Genomic DNA, 6,000 nt, shown 5'->3' with positions numbered 1-6,000 from the left:
GATCCCAAAATGTGGGCAACCTCAGACGGGTTTTGATGGGCTTGGTACTTTCCAAGTCCATGTTACTCAGATGCTGGAGCCTGTGATTAACCAGCAGGGTCGTAAGTTGGCCCCCAAGTACTCCCTCATTGTAGTCTAGGAAGATGAAGTCACCTAAGACTTCTGGTGAGAAATTTATGTTCTCTGAGAGGTAAGCATTTGTGAGAAACTCGTGAGATCCTTAAGAGTTATGGGCTGAACTAAATCTGGACTGTAAATCTGGGTAGAGTAGGAGCCTTTAGCAAGATCTATGGGTCGTAACTATAGGCATTTAACACCTGTGGATGGGTCAAAATGTTATCAGTTCTCAGTATTTTCAAATGGATGCTGAACCAGCCCCAGACACCTCTTTGTGGTCCCTGCAGCCTCCTTGTATGCCCTTGAGTTTGGTGAAATTGGTTTGATTATATCATTAGGCCCAGCTGCCTCTTGTGACCGGGGATTTTCTGCCAGAACATTCAGTCGTGTACTTTGAGGACTGTTTGCAAGAGTTGGTGAAGTAGAACAGTGAAGTGTTTCACTAGTGGGAGAATCAATTCTGCTCCAAAGTGGTCTTTATGCTCTTACACTAGGGATATCATTAGAGAATCAGAGCGTGTGCAGAGACATTTAGTGAGAGAGCAGTATTGGGAGAAGGTAGACTTTGCATAGATTGTCTCCTTGGACAGAGATGAAGGCGAGGTTTATAGGAAAAAAACCTGCAGATGCTTTGTTTTGGGGTAAACTGATTGGCTCCAGGGAAGGAAGTTTGTCCTAGAAAAGGGCTGAGAGAGTTATGAGGAAAGGCAATTCTTAGTTGTATGTGGGTTTTCCTGAGAATCCTTATGGTTTCAGCTACAGTGAGTTCGCTCTGTGTCACTTTCTGTATCATAGCAGCCAGTGTCCTTTCATTGGTACCTTTTTCTCATTGGAATTTCTTTGAGGGATTAATAATATGGGAATTCCATGATGGTCCTTTTGGATCCAAATTGAAACATAAACATATATATGTATGTCATGGCTGTTGATCCCTAGTTTACATAAAAGGGCATGAAATGAGCATGCTGCCTTTGTTAGATCATCTGGCTGTATGCTTGATGTGGTACAACACACGATAAGCTCTTAGGCAGCCTAGATTCTGGGAGAGAGAATTGTGATAACTATTACAAATACATTTCATCTTCTCCAAGAAACACAAAGTGAAGCTTTACTATCATACTTGTTGGGAGCATGTCCCAAAAGGTGAAAGACATTTGAATTATCTGGATCTACTCAAAGGACCTGACTCCACATCCAAACATATTATTTATTATTTTAGATGTACACATAATCCGAATCATAATGATGCTACCCAGGTCCATCTCTGATGGAGCTGAGTGAGAATTAAAAGTGAAGAATGTGTTGATCACTTGATGAAGTGATGAAAAAATTTGTAATGCCATATTAGCTAAACTTGATATGTATTGCCCATAGTTCAAAGATAAATAGCTAATTTATCATGATCTGTCACTGTCCTGACGATTGTGAGACAGGCTGGGGAACAGATACATATGGAGATTTAATTTTTAAGAAACCATTTTGTTAACTCTTATTTTTTTCCCAATGTAACTAAGTTTCGATTGACAAAGGGCTTTCTGGGGGTAAGTGGCAGCTTTTATGTTTAAAGCAATACAGTGCAGAATTAGAATTATGAGGACTTTGTGGTCAAAACTGTTTATTGTTCTCCAATTAGAAGGAGAAAAAGTGGAAGCAGTAACAGACTTTTTTTTGAGCGGCTCCAAAATCACTGTGGATGGTAACTGCAGCCATGAAAGCAAAAGATGCTTGCTCCTTGGAAGGAAAGCTATGACAAACCTAGACAGCATATTATTAATAAGAATCAGAGATGTTGCTTTGCAGACAAAAGTCTGTGCAGTTAAAGCTGTGGCTTCCCCAGTACTCATGTACGGATGTGAGAGCTGGGCCATAAAGAAAGCTGAGTGCTGAAGAACTGATGCTTTTGAATTGTGCTAGAGAAGTCTCTTCAGAGTCCTTTGAACTACACAGAGATCAAGTAAGTCAATCCTAAAGGAAATCAACCCTGAATATTCATTGGAAAGACTGATGCTGTAGCTCCAGTACTTTGGCCACCTGATGTGGAGAGCTGACTTATTGGAGAAGACCCTGATGCTGGGAAAGATTGAAGGCAGGAGGAGAAGGGGGCAGCAGAGGATGAGAGGGTTTAGCATCATCAACTTAGTGGCCGTGAATTTGAGCAAACTCTGGAAGGACAGGGGAACCTGGTGTGCTGTAGCCCATGGGGTCACCAAGAGTCAGACATGACTTAATGACTGAACAACAACGATGACATTCCTTCTTTCAAAATTAAAGAATCCCCCATTTTTAACCAGGTCAGATGTTGGCCCAGAACTGAGGCTGTATTTCTCAGCATCTCCTGCAGTTAACTACAGCCACATGACTGAGTTATGGTTAACGGGTTGCAAATAGAATTGAAGCATGACAGACTCTAGAGACCTTTCTTTTTTAAATGTAATTTTATTTATTCATTTATTTATGTTTGGCTGTGCTGGGTCTAGGGTGCTGTGTGGGCTTTTCTCTAGTTTCAGAGAGTGGGGGAAGCTAGTCTTTAGCTGTGTGCAGGCTTCTCAGTGCGGTGGTGTCTCTTGTTGCGGAACATGGATTCTGGGGTGTGCGGGCTTCAGTAGTTGTGGCTTCTGGGCTCTAGGGCACAGGCTTAATAGTTGCGGTGCACGGGCTTAGTTGCTCCAAGGCATGTGGGATCTCCCCAGACCAGGGGTTGAACCCATGTCTCCCACATTGGCAGGCGGATTCTTTACTACTGAGCCATCAGGGAAGCCCTAGAAACGTTTCTTATAGGACAGCTGGCATATGCCCTTGCGCCCTGTATTATTCAGAATTCTCCAGAGAAGCAGAATTGATTATGAGGAATTGGCTTACACAAGTATGGAGTCTGGGAAGTCCCACAATGTGCTGTATGCAGATCTCGGAGACTTGGTCTGTGTCCAAAGACCTGAGATCCAGGGAAACTGATACCAAAAAATCCCAGTTTGAGGCAGGAGATGAGATGAGACATCTCAGTGAGTTCCTCCTTCCTCCGCCTTCTGTTCTATTCAGGCCCTCAACACAGTCAATGATGCTGAGCCTCCTTGGGAAGGGTGGTCTGCTTTATCACCCTCACAAACTGAAATGCTAATCTCACTGGGAAACACTCTCACAGACACATATAGAAACAGTGTTTAATCTGAGCATTCCAGGGCCAGTCAAGTTGACACATAAAGTTAACCATCACCCTCCCTTCTTCTTTGTCTTTCTTTCTGTCCCATCACTGTGAGGTGTGGTGTGAGAGCTGGAGCTCTAGCTGCCTTCTTGGACTATGAGGACAACAGCATTGGGATAGGAAAGCAGTAAACTAGAAGGAGGTCAAATTCCTGGAATCTTTGAGGAATAGAGATCCCACAGTATCCCTGGGTTACCTACCCTGCAGATCTTTTCACATGACAGAAATAAACTGTCTTGTGTAAGCATTGCTAATGTGATTACTCTGCTGTGTTTGATTAAACCTAATCCTCACTGATACAAAATCTTATCTTGATGTTCACTTGGTTCTTCGTGGGCCTTAGTCAACTGGTCTCTAGCCATTTCCTCTCAGGGGTAAGAGGCCAAACCTTGGTCCTTAGGATAACAAACCCTCCATGTTAAGAACAAGGACAGGTCCAGTGACTGTCTCAAGAACTTAAATTTTCTGGCTGCTTCAGTTGGTTCTGAAGATAATAGTCATGGGCTCTATGAGGTAACATGACTATAGTTTTATTCTTCAGAGAGCATTGCTGATGTAAAATATATACCTATCCTTTGCTTAAAGATGTCAGTTTGTTTCTGAGAAATGCTGCTAATGGAAAAAGTTCAAAAGAGAGAAAATTTTTTCCGTTGATATTATTTTGTCATTGTTGTTACTTTGACTTGTTTAGCTGCTAGGTCATGCCCAACTCTTTTGTGGCCCCATGGACTGCAGTCCACCTGGCTCCTTTGTCCATGGGATTTCCCAGGCAAGAATACTGGAGTGGTTTGCCATTTTCTTCTCCATCTATTCATTTTAATATGAAAAATTAGGATACATTTCACCCTGACCCAGGATACCCTAATGATATTCACAGATAGAAGAATATATTAGTTTAACAGTGAAAGCAATTTTATGCAACAAACAGCAGTTAGAAAGCAAATAAATAGACTTTATATGCAAAAGGTAGTGTAATGAAGTTTACAGTACTTTCCAAGGGAGGAAGAAAGACTTGATGGTGGTGGGGCTGGAGTGAGAAGGGATTCTTTGGAAAATGCAGTCTTCTTCCTGCCCTATTCAACAATATTTCAACATTTTGGAGGTTCATGGTAATCGTGCATTCAAACTGCACTATAAAGTCATATCACAGAAAATATGTCTAGAGCAAAATAAAAATAAATACACCAGCGCTTCAAAACAAAACAAAAAGAACAGTGCGTGTGCACAGCCCACTGGAGTCACAGGAGGTACTGCCTCTTCACCTGTCTCACCTGGCAGTACATTTCGGATTCACCCGTATGTGTCAGGCAGTTCCTGTCTGTTCCATACGATGCTCTCCAGCTAGATACCGCTGTGCTGAGTTATGAGTTACTCATCACAGTAATAATAAGCTGATGGCAAGTGTCTTTGCCTGAAACCAAAACCTCAAAATAGTACTTCCTGTAGTATACATCTCTGGGGGAAAACATGCTTGTTCCAAAAAAAAAATTTTGGAATTTAAAAAAAAAAAAATTTTTTTTAAATTAAAGGAGTCAGTGTCTGTGAAGTGGTATAACCTTCAAAGCCATAATGGCAGCGAGTTATTACTGACCTGTCCTTGCGTGGGGTAAGTGTGTAGCTGAGAAGGGAGAGATCAGGGAGTAGCAGCGATTCAAATTTCTTTACAGGGGCCTCATGCTTGGTAACAGGGAGCTGAGTCTTTATGAAGTGCCGTATAGACCCTATACCGAGTCTAAACTGCCGCACCGAGTCTTTTTGCCAGGGTCCAGGGCCTAACACCTCTCCTGTTTTCTTTCAGCCAGACATGAGAGATATGAGGTGTGTGTTCCCCCTTCTGGGAGAAAGACCAGGATGATTCATGTGTAGCTGCTTGCTCACCTCTCTGTTTTCCTGAAACCTCTTGAGCGCTGGCAGGGTCCATGCTCGCCGTGGTAAGTGCTGCTGGAGCCGACAGGCATGGACTTCGGAGTTAAACAAAGTTGGATTCAAATCCTGGCATTTCCTTCTCTGAACATTTTTTAAGTCTTTCTTTATTCAGCACCTCCCTCTTCCTTCCCCTCCAAACCTTCCTCTGACCTTGCATTCTCCTCATATTGCATCATATCATGTTTTTCCTCCTCTAACTTCACTATGTTATGAAGTGTTCAATTTGCCGTCTTATCAGAAAGACTTTTTGTGCTGGAGTTGACCTCCTAGAGTGCTCCTGGAATGTTTTTGCCCCTCTGGCAGTTCACTTACATCAGGAGACTTGTTCCTCTAGGTTCTGTGTGCGCCTCTGTCTGCCTGCTGAGTGCCCGGCTGCTGACACTCTAGGCAGCCACGTCCTGGGAGTGGGGCAGGCGCTGTAGTCCTCCTGTGTGTGTTAGGTTGTGAGACACTGGCCACTGGGAGACCTTTCTTAGGCCCCAAGCTGCCGAGGCAAGTAAAACCTGGGGCATTCTCTGCTCTGGGCCAGAAAGATCCCTGAGCTCCCCGGGCTCTTGCAGAGACCCTGCTATGGAAGCCACAGCCCTGCCCCTCTGTGGTCCAGGAATCGCCCAGCCTGATTCTCCTAGACAACCACGGAGTTCCCTCCCTTTCCTGCCCCAACACCCTGACGCTTGTCTCCAGGATCTCCTTGTACAGAGGAGTAAAATTCTCTGCACTACTTCCGACTTTTAGGACCCTAACATAGCCTTAGCATT

This window comes from Odocoileus virginianus, chromosome 18 (genome assembly GCF_023699985.2).
Source record: "Odocoileus virginianus isolate 20LAN1187 ecotype Illinois chromosome 18, Ovbor_1.2, whole genome shotgun sequence".
Lineage (NCBI taxonomy): Eukaryota > Metazoa > Chordata > Mammalia > Artiodactyla > Cervidae > Odocoileus > Odocoileus virginianus.
Note: the sequence above shows the minus strand (reverse complement) of the source record.